This window comes from Aedes aegypti, chromosome 2, assembly GCF_002204515.2.
Source record: "Aedes aegypti strain LVP_AGWG chromosome 2, AaegL5.0 Primary Assembly, whole genome shotgun sequence".
NCBI lineage: Eukaryota > Metazoa > Arthropoda > Insecta > Diptera > Culicidae > Aedes > Aedes aegypti.
In genome coordinates, this window is record NC_035108.1 from 345,583,171 (window position 1) to 345,597,559 (window position 14,389).

Sequence of the window (14,389 nt, forward strand, 5' to 3'; positions counted from 1 at the left end):
GGAGTCGATATTAGGGCCTCGGAAGGTCCTGACATCCATGACATCTGAGAAATGTCGCCCATCAACCAGTTTGTGGTCTATTTGGGAGCAGGCATCGCCACTCGGGTGTCGCCAGGTGTGTTTGCGGATATTCTTTCGTGCGAAGTTGGTACTGCTGATTGCCATCCCTCTAGCAGCAGCGAAGGTTACTAGCCGCAGGCCATTATCATTGGTAACGGCTTTCCGTTCCAATGACGGGTTGGAAGAAATCTTCTTTCCCGATCTGCGCTTTTGCGTCGCCGATGACTATCTTGACGTCTTGTTTTGGGCGTACGACTCAGTGAAAAGAAATGAGCTTTGGCAGATAATGTCTAAAATGGTTTTCCGGCGAAACTAATTGAGCTGATACGTGCTACGCTGGATGGTTCGAAATCAAGTGTTCGAATCGCAGACGAGGTGTCATCCTCGTTCGTGACGTTAGACGGATTGAAGCAGAGAGACGCACTTTCGAATTTACTGTTCAACATTGCACTCGAGAGTGCTATTAGGAGACCTGGCGTGCAGAGAAATGGCACTATTATCACAAGGTCGCACATGCTCCTTGGCTTTGCAGATGATATAGACCTAATTGGAATCGATCGCAGGTCAGTGGAAGAGACCTTCGTGCCTTTGAAGAGGAAGACAGTGAGGATAGGCCTGACCATTAATTCTACCAAAACGAAGTACATGGTTGCAGGTAGAGATAGAGTCAGGCATGGTGGTGTAGGTGCTGAGGTAGTGATTGATGGGGATGTGTTTGAAGTTGTTGAAGAATTTGTTTACCTTGGAACACTTGTGACATGTGACAACGACGTTTCCCGCGAAGTAAAAAGACGTGTTGCGGCTGCGAATAGGGCCTTTTACGGACTACGTAACCAGCTTAGGTCCCGCAGCTTGCAAACGAAAACAAAATTCGCTCTGATTCTTCCGGTGGCTCTCTACGGGAAAGAAGCGTGGATGTTGAAAGAGTCAGAACGGAAAGCTTTTGGTGTTTTCGAGCATAAAGTACTGCGGACAATACTCGGTGGGAAACTCAAAAATGGTGTGAATCACGAATTGTAACAATTGTACAAAGATGCGAATATTATCGAGCGTGTAAAATACGGCAGACTTCAGTGTGCTGGTCACTTAGTGCGAATGTCAGAAAAAAGAATTGCGAAAATAATATTCAGCAGGGAACCAGGTAGAGGGCGGTGGCTTCGGGGAACACCACGAATACGCTGGCTGTACGCAGTGGAAGAGGTCCTGGCGACCCTAGACGTTCGGGGCAACTGGAGAAGTTTCGCCCAAGACCAACAAAGATGGAGCTCTACAATACGCCCGGCAATAGCGTGATGCTACGCTGTAGCTATCGAAGTATCAAGGTAGGTAGGTTTTTAGTTTTGGTGCTTTGGAAGTAAAACAAAAATCCATGTGGTTATCTTTATAGTGTTGTAAATCAGGTGAAATGATGAGTCAATATGGCTGTGCTACTTTTTCCCGAATGTATTTTCTCCGAACGCCAGTTCCCCGAATAGCCCCTTACCCCGAAAGGTGTTTGGTAGTCAGAAATTTGATAATTGCATAAATTTCAGGATGGTAAACGAACTGGTCGTTTGATTTTCGCCTTACTTTGTTCAATTGGCCGGTTCTTTGGAATTTCACCGAAATCGTCATTTTTTACAATATGTGTTTAGTTGAGAATAACCATATACCACTTTATTTTGGTTGCTTATCGTTCTTTCTAGTACACCATCGTGATCGATGGAATGCGCGTTTCGGTTTCGTTTTCTTCCTTTTCTTTTTTTTTGACGATTTATCATTTCGATGTTTTGATCCTTCGATGTTTTGTTTTTAAGTCTTTTTTTTTATTTTTCGACTTAGCCAATTTGACGACAAAGAAGTGAATTCCAACGTTTCGGCTAATTGATACAGCCTTTCTCAGAGGATATAAACTTGTATCATCTCTAGTCTTATCCTATTAGATTTTTGATCGTTTGTCTCATTAACTTGAATCGATATTTTCCTAGATTTGATTTCACGTTTACCTTGGGAAAGATATTTTTTGAATCAGTCAAGTCAAATTCAAATTTGTATCGACCTTATTGAAGAAAAAACAAACGCATTGAATTAAATGCTTACTGCAAATCTTAAAGAAGAAATGTTTAAAATTCCATTTGTGCAAACCAAATTTTTTAAAGTTTTTTTTTTGTATTTCAAAATTGATTTAATAGTTTATACCTTTTTGGCAGGTATATGTAATTTCTTAAAATTTGGAGAACCTCATAAGTAATAATATTTACAGTGATAACATTGAACCTTTAGATCATCATGGAATGAAAATGTGCAAAACTATCAATATTTGTAGGTTGTTTGAAGTATTAATTTTTAAACAAACATGGTTTTTATTTTACGTACGCGTACGCCGCCTTGAAATTAATAAACAGATGATAAGTCTGCAAGTTATACTCCCGGAATTTGTCTAAGATCATTCGCAAGCTAAACATCTGGTCCGTTGTCGAACGGCCCTCGCGAAAACCAGCTTGGTATTCGCCGACAAAAGACTCTTCGAGCGGTCTCAGTCTGTTAAACAGGATGCGCGACAGAAAAATGCGCCGAATTCAGCAGGGTAATTCCTCTGTAATTGGCACACTCCAGTCTGTGCCCTTTCTTGTAGATAGGGCGGATGAGGCCATCCAACCAGCCAGTGGGCAATTCATCCTCCCATACCTTCTGCAGTACTCGGCGGATCGACTGGTAAAGCTGCTCGCTTCCGTGCTTGAGAAGCTCGACCGGGATCTCGTCCTTCCCAGTAGTTTTACAGTTCTTCAGCTCGCTGATAGCCTTTTTAACCTTTTTTTTCTTTATTAGTATCATTCTAAACATTACATTCATTATTTCTTATATCTAGGTGTTCTGTGTTATTAGACAACACTTTCATCCTAATTTGGTAAAACAAATCTAAGATTTTGTTATCCAGTCTTTTTGACCTCTCCTATGGTCGGTGGGTCCACAGCTTGATCGTCATCAACTATGTTCATCCTGTTCCTCGCTACATATCCATTCTCACCGTTCAACAATTGCTGAAAGTGCTCCTTCCACCTGGCAGCCACCACCGTTTTATCGGTCAGCTGCACATGGCGGGCACTGGTACGGTATTGTGCCGCGCACCATTGACCGTTGCATAGAATTTCCCCATATCATTCCGGTTCATGCTTTCTTGAGCGTCAGTTACCAGACTTTCTTCGTGCTGCCTTTTCTTCATGCGGTGGATTCGCTTTTCTTCGGCTCTCGCTGCCCTGTACCGCTCTCTGTTCTGTCGGGTACCGGCCATAAGCATACGGCTTCTGGCGACATTCTTCATGTCTGTTACCCTCTGGCACTCTTCATCGAACCAGTCGTTTCGTCTTCGTCCTTGACCAGTGCCGATCACTTCCCGCGCAATTGTTGTCACAGCCTCGACACAGGCTGTCGACGTCTCCAGCAACGTTGATTCTTCCCAACTGCTCGTCTAGTTGCTGACTATATTGCGCAGCTACCCCATAAGTCGACAAGCGTTGTATATTGAAGCGCAGCGTTCTGTTTGTTGTGGAACTCGCGACGCTGGATAACCGCGCCCGAATTTTAGCTACAACGAGATAATGATCTGGAGTCGATATTAGGGCCTCGGAAGGTCCTGACATCCATGACATCTGAGAAATGTCGCCCATCAACCAGTTTGTGGTCTATTTGGGAGCAGGCATCGCCACTCGGGTGTCGCCAGGTGTGTTTGCGGATATTCTTTCGTGCGAAGTTGGTACTGCTGATTGCCATCCCTCTAGCAGCAGCGAAGGTTACTAGCCGCAGGCCATTATCATTGGTAACGGCTTTCCGTTCCAATGACGGGTTGGAAGAAATCTTCTTTCCCGATCTGCGCTTTTGCGTCGCCGATGACTATCTTGACGTCTTGTTTTGGGCGTACGACTCAGTGAAAAGAAATGAGCTTTGGCAGATAATGTCTAAAATGGTTTTCCGGCGAAACTAATTGAGCTGATACGTGCTACGCTGGATGGTTCGAAATCAAGTGTTCGAATCGCAGACGAGGTGTCATCCTCGTTCGTGACGTTAGACGGATTGAAGCAGAGAGACGCACTTTCGAATTTACTGTTCAACATTGCACTCGAGAGTGCTATTAGGAGACCTGGCGTGCAGAGAAATGGCACTATTATCACAAGGTCGCACATGCTCCTTGGCTTTGCGGATGATATAGACCTAATTGGAATCGATCGCAGGTCAGTGGAAGAGACCTTCGTGCCTTTGAAGAGGAAGACAGTGAGGATAGGCCTGACCATTAATTCTACCAAAACGAAGTATATGGTTGCAGGTAGAGATAGAGTCAGGCATGGTGGTGTAGGTGCTGAGGTAGTGATTGATGGGGATGTGTTTGAAGTTGTTGAAGAATTTGTTTACCTTGGAACACTTGTGACATGTGACAACGACGTTTCCCGCGAAGTAAAAAGACGTGTTGCGGCTGCGAATAGGGCCTTTTACGGACTACGTAACCAGCTTAGGTCCCGCAGCTTGCAAACGGAAACAAAATTCGCTCTGATTCTTCCGGTGGCTCTCTACGGGAAAGAAGCGTGGATGTTGAAAGAGTCAGAACGGAAAGCTTTTGGTGTTTTCGAGCATAAAGTACTGCGGACAATACTCGGTGGGAAACTCAAAAATGGTGTGAATCACGAATTGTATCAATTGTACAAAGATGCGAATATTATCGAGCGTGTAAAATACGGCAGACTTCAGTGTGCTGGTCACTTAGTGCGAATGTCAGAAAAAAGAATTGCGAAAATAATATTCAGCAGGGAACCAGGTAGAGGGCGGTGGCTTCGGGGAACACCACGAATACGCTGGCTGTACGCAGTGGAAGAGGTCCTGGCGACCCTAGACGTTCGGGGCAACTGGAGAAGTTTCGCCCAAGACCAACAAAGATGGAGCTCTACAATACGCCCGGCAATAGCGTGATGCTACGCTGTAGCTATCGAAGTATCAAGGTAGGTAGGTTTTTAGTTTTGGTGCTTTGGAAGTAAAACAAAAATCCATGTGGTTATCTTTATAGTGTTGTAAATCAGGTGAAATGATGAGTCAATATGGCTGTGCTACTTTTTCCCGAATGTATTTTCTCCGAACGCCAGTTCCCCGAATAGCCCCTTACCCCGAAAGGTGTTTGGTAGTCAGAAATTTGATAATTGCATAAATTTCAGGATGGTAAACGAACTGGTCGTTTGATTTTCGCCTTACTTTGTTCAATTGGCCGGTTCTTTGGAATTTCACCGAAATCGTCATTTTTTACAATATGTGTTTAATTGAGAATAACCATATACCACTTTATTTTGGTTGCTTATCGTTCTTTCTAGTACACCATCGTGTTCGATGGAATGCGCGTTTCGGTTTCGTTTTCTTCCTTTTCTTTTTTTTTTGACGATTTATCATTTCGATGTTTTGATCCTTCGATGTTTTGTTTTTAAGTCTTTTTTTTTATTTTTCGACTTAGCCAATTTGACGACAAAGAAGTGAATTCCAACGTTTCGGCTAATTGATACAGCCTTTCTCAGAGGATATAAACTTGTATCATCTCTAGTCTTATCCTATTAGATTTTTGATCGTTTGTCTCATTAACTTGAATCGATTTTTTCCTAGATTTGATTTCACGTTTACCTTGGGAAAGATATTTTTTGAATCAGTCAAGTCAAATTCAAATTTGTATCGACCTTATTGAAGAAAAAACAAACGCATTGAATTAAATGCTTACTGCAAATCTTAAAGAAGAAATGTTTAAAATTCCATTTGAGCAAACCAAATTTTTTTAAGTTTTTTTTTGTATTTCAAAATTGATTTAATAGTTTATACCTTTTCGGCAGGTACACGTAATTTCTTAAAATTTGAAGAACCTTATAAGTAATAATATTTACAGTGATAACATTGAACCTTTAGATCATCATGGAATGAAAATGTGCAAAACTATCAATATTTGTAGGTTGTTTGAAGTATTAATTTTTAAACAAACATGGTTTTTATTTTACGTACGCGTACGCCGCCTTGAAATTAATAAACAGATGATAAGTCTGCAAGTTATACTCCCGGAATTTGTCTAAGATCATTCGCAAGCTAAACATCTGATCCGTTGTCGAACGGCCCTCACGAAAACCAGCTTGGTATTAGCCGACGAAGGACTCTTCGAGCGGTCTCAGTCTGTTAAACAGGATGCGCGACAGGAAAAATGCGCCGAATTCAGCAGGGTAATTCCTCTGTAATTGGCACACTCCAGTCTGTGCCCTTTCTTGTAGATAGGGCGGATGAGGCCATCCAACCAGCCGGAGAGCAATTCTTCGTCCTCCCATACCTTCTGCAGTATTCGGTGGATCGACTGGTAAAGCGGCTCGCTTCCGTGCTTAAGAAGCTCGGCCGGGATCTCGTCCTTCCCAGCAGTTTTACAGTTCTTCAGCTCGCTGATAGCCTTTTTAACCTCTCCTATGGTCGGTGGGTCCACAGCTTGATCGTCATCATCTATGTTCATCCTGTTCCTCGCTCATTCCATTCCACCTGGCAGCCACCGCCGTTTTATCGGTCAGCAAATTCCCTTCTCGATCACTGCACATGGCGGGCACTGGTACGGTATTGTGCCGCGCACCATTGACCGTTGCATAGAATCTCCGCATATCATTCCGGTTCATGCTTTCTTGAGCGTCAGCTACCACACTTTCTTCGTGCTGCCTTTTCTTCATGCGGTGGATTCGCTTTTCTTCGGCTCTTGCTGCCCTGTACCGCTCTCTGTTCTTTCGGGTACCGGCCACAAGCATACGGCTTCTGGGAACATTCTTCATGTCTGTCACTCTTTTGCACTCTTCATCGAACCAGTCGTTTCGTCTTCGTTGTTGATAAGTACCGATCACTTCCCGCGTAATTGTTGTCACAGCTTCATGGATAGGGTCCCACAGGCTGTCGACGTCTCCAGCATCGTTAATTCTTCCCAACTGCTCGTCTAATTGCTGACGATATTGCGCAGCTACCCCATCCCGGTCAACCAGTCAGTGATTTTCGATAGCGATCGATATAGATTCGTTTTGAACCGTTAGCGATCCCCATCGTTGGTCAAAGATCTATAAATAATTATGAAGACTGGTTGGTCGGGATCAGTCGACAAGCGTTGTATATTGAAGCACAGCGTTCTGTTTGTTGTGGAACTCGTGACGCTGGATAACCACGCCCGAATTTTAGCTACAACGAGATAATGATCTGGAGTCGATATTAGGGGCTCGGAAGGTCCTAGCATCAATGACATTTGAGAAATGTCGCCCATCAACCAGCACGTGGTCTATTTGGGAGCAGGCATCGCCACTCGGGTGTCGCCAGGTGTGTTGGCGGATATTATTTCGTGCGAAGTAGGTACTGCTGATTGCCATACGTCTAGCAGCAGCGAAGGTTACTAGCCGCAGGCCATTATCATTGCAATTGGTAATTGATGTCTTGTTTTGGGCGTACGACTCAGTGAAAAGAAATGAGCTTTGGCAGATAATGTTTAAGAATGGTTTTCCGGCGAAACTAATTAGGCTGATACGTGCTACGCTGGATGGTTCGAAATCAAGTGTTCGTCTGCGAGGTGTCATCCTCGTTCGTGACGTTAGACGGATTGAAGCAGAGAGACACATTTTCGAATTTACTGTTCAACATTGCACTCGAGGGTGCTATTAGGAGATCTGGCGTGCAGAGAAATGGCACTATTATCACAAGGTCGCACATGCTCCTTGGCTTTGCGGACGATATACCTAATTGGAATACTTAATTGGAATCGATCGCAGGTCAGTGGAAAAGGCCTTCGTGCCTCTGAAGAGGGAGACAGTGAGGATAGGCCTGACCATTAATTCTACCAAAACGAAGTACATGATTGCAGGTAGAGATAGAGTCAGGCATGGTGGTGTAGGTGCTGAGGTAGTGATTGATGGGGATGTGTTTGAAGATGTTGAAGAATTTGTTTACCTTAGAACACTTGTGACATGTGACAACGACGTTTCCCGAGAAGTAAAAAGACGTGTTGCGTGTGGCTGCGAATACGGCTTTTTACGGAACACGTCACCAGCTTAGATCCCGCTGCTTGCAAACGGAAACAAAATTCGCCCTGTATAAAACATTGAATCTTCCGGTGATTCTCTACGGGCACGAAGCGTGGACGTTGAAAGAGTCAGACCGGAAAGCTCTCGGTGTTTTCGAGCGTAAAGTGCTGCGGACAATACTCGGTGGGAAACTCGAAAATGGTGTGTGGCGCAGACGCATGAATCACGAGTTGTATTAAGTGTACAAAGATGCGAATATTATCAAGCGCGTAAAATACGGCAGACTTCAGTGGGCTGGTCACTTAGTGCGAATGTCAGAAGAAAGAATTGCGAAAATAATATTCAGCAGGGAACCAGGTAGAGGGCGGTGGCTTCGGGGAAGACCACGAATACGCTGGCTGTACGCAGTGGAAGAGGTCCTGGCGACCCTAAACGTTGGGGGCAACTGGAGAAGTTTCGCCCAAGACCGACAAAGATGGAGCTCTACAATACGCCCGGCAATGGCGTGACGCTACGCTGTAGCCATCAAGGTATCAAGGTAGGTAGGTTTTTATTTTTGGTGCTCTGGAAGTAGAAACAAAAATCCATGTGGTTATCATTATAGTGTTGTGAATCAGGTGAAACGATGAGTCAGTATGGCTGTGCTACTTTTTCCCGAATGTATTTTCCCCGAACGCCAGTTCCCCGAATAGCCCCTTACCCCGAAAGGTGTATGGTAGTCAGAAATTTGATAATTGCATAAATTTCAGGATAGTAAACGAACTGGTCATTTGATTTTCGTCTTACTTTGTTGACTTACTTTATACTTACTTTGTAAAGTTTAGTGAACAAAAATCATGTTTTTGTCACAATACCTACGAAGTAAGAGCAACTCATTGCCTTTCAAATGCGCTACATTGTGTTCAAATAAGATGTGTAATCACAGATATATGGACAAAAAACTTTTGTATGTTTTTAGGAAGTGAACCCAAACTTTTGCACGGGAGTGTACAGCTTACCTCTTTAGCCACTAACGTTTGAAGTGCTCCTTGAAGAACGCAGAAAACGCATTTGTTGCTAACCCGAAATTTCGAAAATTCATCCTTAAAGAGACGTTAACAACAAATTGAAACTCCCACGCGAACCACCAGCAGCGCAGCGCAACAAAATCCCACAAACCGCAATTAAACTATGAGTGGGTAATTAATAACGCTTGCACGAGCTGTTGTTTGCCATCGTGATCCTGTGGCTTCCATATACACAGTTGGTTGCCTCTACTGACTGGGTGTGACATTTGAAAATAGAAAAAAAGCAGAATTCAAAAAGCTCGATGGAAACCGCAAGGCAGTGAAAAGCCACTCTGCACTTTGAGTTTCACACTTCCATTCGACAACGATATTCACACCACGGAACAATAAGGATTGTTCATTCTACAAAAAGGACACCCTGTTTACTGAACTTTTTAATTCATTAATGAATATGTTATAAGTTTCCTGCACACCCTATTCTAGAATGATGTTTTTTGAGCACATTCAAGACTGAAAACTTTACTTTGAATTTATATTAAGGCTCTTAGATAACTTTCATCACAATGTTCTTCAACCCCAAAAATCCAACTGATTTCATTTCCCTTTCAATTTCTACAACTTTTCTCTTAAAAAAGGATTTTAAAAGCTTCTACGATATCTTCAAAACTAATTCTCCAGAAAAATGATTTTTCTGGGACGCTTCTTATTGATGAATTAAAGTACCAGCTCTTTTAGAAAATAAAAATGAAATAAATTCTCAAGTTTTTCACCACACATCTTCAAACCATTAATTTAAATAACCTTCCAAAATAGATCACCCTGAATATTACTGCCTATTTATACACATTTCAATTATATTGGCGATTTTTCTATTCCCAAAACATTGTACAACATTAGTCTTATTATGTGAAGAATACCGATTGCAATTTCAATTAAAAAAAAATAAAGAGATGTAGCATGCACAAGATGTTCACTTTTTAAAATGACCAGTCCTAATGATCGTGCGTGTCGCAAAGAATCGCGATTCTTTTCCTCGCAAACTCGGATTTCCACAACGTCACATTGGCAGAAGCTAAGAATAACGCAAATTTGGGGCTCATTTCCACGGAACATGTGTTTGAACTTAAAATGCCACGGGACCTCTTTTTGGGAGGTCGATACCTACCATACGCAAGCCATGTAAAAAGCACATTATTTGGTGGTGAAACCAAACGAATGTTATAATTGAAAATGGTTTCCACGGTGACAGTGTGGTTTGTGGCCAGCTTACCAATCCATCGTGCGGGTCCACCACAAATGGGGTGCTTTTTGTGGTGGGGAAAATGGAAAATTGTGTACGGTGGTCAGAGCCGAAATGATGTTAATGTTATGTGGGAAAATGGGGGTGTATTAATTTAACAAAACATGATTACACAAGCCGAGTGGTTAGCGTCCACGGCTACAAAGCAATGCCATGCTGAAGGTGAATGGGTTCGATTCCCGGTCGGTCCAAAAGAACACTAATTGAGAAGCTGGCTCTGTCTCAGCGAGGACTTAATGTCAAGAATCTTCTTCTTCTTGACAAAACTAATTCGATTCAAAACTGGGTTGGTGATTGAACAACTCTTTAGATTTACGACACTCAACGATAGTTGAGTTGTATACTAAAATGCTTTAAAAGTAGTTTTTCAATACGTAGATACCAATCAATTCGATTGAACACATAGTATAACATGTTTTCCCATAAACATCAGCTTTGTTATTTTTTTCTATAAAGTGTTAATCAACATTCCACAAACTACAATCCTGATTGATTGGACCACTTTTTGTTAATTTTAATTATTTCCAACAGAAACTAGAACAGCTCTCCCCTCTCATCTCCCACAAACTTCAAACTTTTTACCCATCCTTTCAATCTACAGCTCCATCGAGCCACGATAGGTATTCCTCAATATCCCGGAAAGGAAAACATCTTCATTATTATGGTTTTTGAGCCAGCTTTGCTGTGGCTTCGTTGTCAATTAATGATCAAAGTTTCTAGCGTTTTTTGTTGCTGCAAAAGTTTTGCTGGCAAGCAACTTCTCCATCAGCTAGGCTTCTCTAAATGTAGTTTGTGTTGTTAGGGAATGTGTTTTCTACCAATCAACCGACAGAAGTTTGTAGGGTTGAAAAATATTTTAGAAACTTTTGTCTGAAAAGTGGTGCTGGTAAGCGTATATTTTATTGGGATCATCTCTTCCAACGAGAGAGAGCGTGTTTTTAGTTTTAGTGATCAAAGTTGGGTATGAGCTGAGAGAAGCACTGTTCGATAAAAAATTCCACTAAAGGTCGGACTCGATTATCCGGAGTATCGATTTTTTTAGTGATTCGGATAATCGAATCACTAAAAAAAATAAAAATCTGCGATACAAAAACTTTAATATTATCTTTCATCGTTGTTTTATTTATATGATACAGTGGCGCAGTCAGAAATTATTTCTAGGAGCATTAGGGGTTTTGAGAAGAAATAATTATTTGTCTGATCAGCATACCCAAAAAACCTTTTCTCAACCCCCCTTTTTCTTTAATCATTCAAAACTGCTAAACCATTCATATTATGTATTGCAATGCTAAATTATCTCAAATTTATGCATAAAAACTGAAAAACAGGAATATCAAATACATACTCCTAATAATCGAGTCTGAAATTCCGGATAATCGAATCTCAGATAATCGCGTCGCTGGATAATCGAATCTCCGGATAATCGAGTCCGACCTGCATTGAACTTTGTTTATCATTTAGATCCTCACATTGCGTTGCGATATGTATTTTAAATCAAGGGAAAATTGCAATACTTAGACACCCCCAAAGCTTTTCTCATTCCTAGATTCAATAGTCTAAAAAATAACTTAAAAGATCGATGGTTCCCAGCCACAATTTTCACAGCATTCTCTCATAATCTTGGAAATCTTATGCACATAACACTGGACATGATTTTAAAGGTATTTGGGCAAAATTTTCAAAAAACACTAGGTCAAGTACTGACTGAATCCAGTGCGAATTTTCGCAGAATTTTGAGTAAAATAAATATAAATAGTATTCTAGAGAATATTTCTTGAATATTCCACATTTGATGCGGGGTACATGTCTTTTGACAAAAGTTTCTTCCTGTACTCGGCTCCACCTACCAGCATGCACATTGGCTGTTTCACGTTTATACAAGTCTGTACACGAAAAAAAATTTCGGCGAATGTTCATATCATCCGCGAAGCAAACAAATTGGTCCGATCCAAGGAAAATTGATTCACGCCTATTACATCCAGCTACCCGTTCAACCATTTTTAGTGCAAAGTTTAACAATAGGTATCAAGGCAGATCGCCTTGTCGCAATCCACGACGAGACTCAAATAAATTAGAGTGTTTGGTCGATATCTTCACTCAATTTTCGACACCTTCCTTATCAATCTTGTGAGTATCTCGAGAAAGATGTTCTCGTTAAAGATTTTCCATAGCTCTACGTGATCAGTGTTGTCGTGATTTCTTACACGTTTTCGCTGATTTTCGGCAGCGCTTCCCTTAAACATTCACAACACGAGCGATCAAACGAATGTCAGATAGAAAAATGTCGATTGAATGCCTCTGACCACGATAGCTACGCTGGGAAACGTTACGGTTGTGTTTGTTTCTGTAATTTTTCGTAGGGAACCCAAGATATTTTGGACCCCCTGAGTCATTTTCCTGCAAATTTCCCAGTTAAAATCAAAAGACCAACTCAATTCGTATGCCATTTGGGAACATAGGACTATTCCACACTTGCATCAACCGTTTGTAAATAGAAAATGTGTTTATTTTACCTGAAATTAATTTAATTTAATCGGTTCATCCATGCAACCGTTACAACACGTTATACACAGAAATTGAAGCCGTCATAAATTTTTCAAACGTAAACAAAAACTTTTTTCAAATTTCTAAACAAAAAGCGTAGAATTAGAATTTTTTTGATTCAAGCCTTCTGATACTACTTAGTAAACCATATAATTTCTAGCAACAACAAGTTTAGCTTTTTCCTTTCGCAACGGAGAAACAGATAGCTTCTTTAACGTAAGTGTTCAGCGAGTCGTTCGGTTTAATTATTTAATAAGACTATAAACGTATCATGAGCCTTAGTTCAATTAACCATGAAAATATTAAAATATGAAAGAACAGCCCATGATCACAAGAAGGAAAAATCTTTTATAAAAATTTAAGCTAGTGTAATGCAAACAAATATTATATCAGTATAACTATAATGAACCACCGTTGATTTGAAGAAGGTAAAATTCCCATTTACAATATAAGCTAAATTAGTGCCAATAGTATTGAAACCAGTACAAGTTGAAAGAATAGCCTATGTTTAATGGAAGGAAAAAAATCTTATGAAATTATCAAAAACTATGCAAACCCGAGCACACCGTTGGTAGCCCAGAGACGAACCAACCATAAACTTAGTGTCTTGAGACGAGTTCACAACTTCGTCCTGAATGAACGGATAGTTTTATGTATTCTCTTGGAGCACTTATATAGCGACCAACCATATCATATAGATCGATAAGTTAACTGGTAGACCAGGGCCACACTTGTAAATCCTACACATCAGCGTTGAAAAAATTAAATTATTTTTTGTTGTTCTTGATTCCACCAAACGGCATTCGGTCAAACGACCCATTCGGCCAAATGGCGTTCGGCCAAACGGTATTCGGCCAAATGGCCGGACACCAAAGGATTGTATAGCCGAAACACATATTTGATGTTCATGGAATTTCTTTGAGAATTCATCCATAGATTTTATTTCGGAAATCCCTTTATAGGCTATTGCAAGAATTTTTCTAAATAGAATTCAATATGCCTCTAACCGATTACACTAGATTTTTGTCTAAAGATTCTAAAAAAAACTAATTAAACTCTAAAGATTCCACCAGGGTCTTGTCTAAAAATTTCTTTAAAAAAATCTTCTTCAAGAAAGGAGTTGCTGCAGGCATCTCTAACAAAAATCCGTGGGGGAAACCCTGGAGGAATTATTACGCTTTTTGATGAATCCTTTGAATAATTATGAATGAATCTCTGATGGAATTTTCAGAGGAACTGTTGGAGAGATCTCCGGAGGAATTTTTATCAAGCCCAGATCGAATCACTAAAGGATTGTAAGCTTCGTGGCCGTTAGCGGCGTAAGTCGTTTAGACGTAGTGTGGGTTCGATTTCCGCTCCAGTCGGTGAAAACTATTCGTCTAACGACAAATTCATCACTGGGCTACTGGGTGTTCCGTGTTGTCCGTTGCCTAATGTTAGTGATCACCCAGACT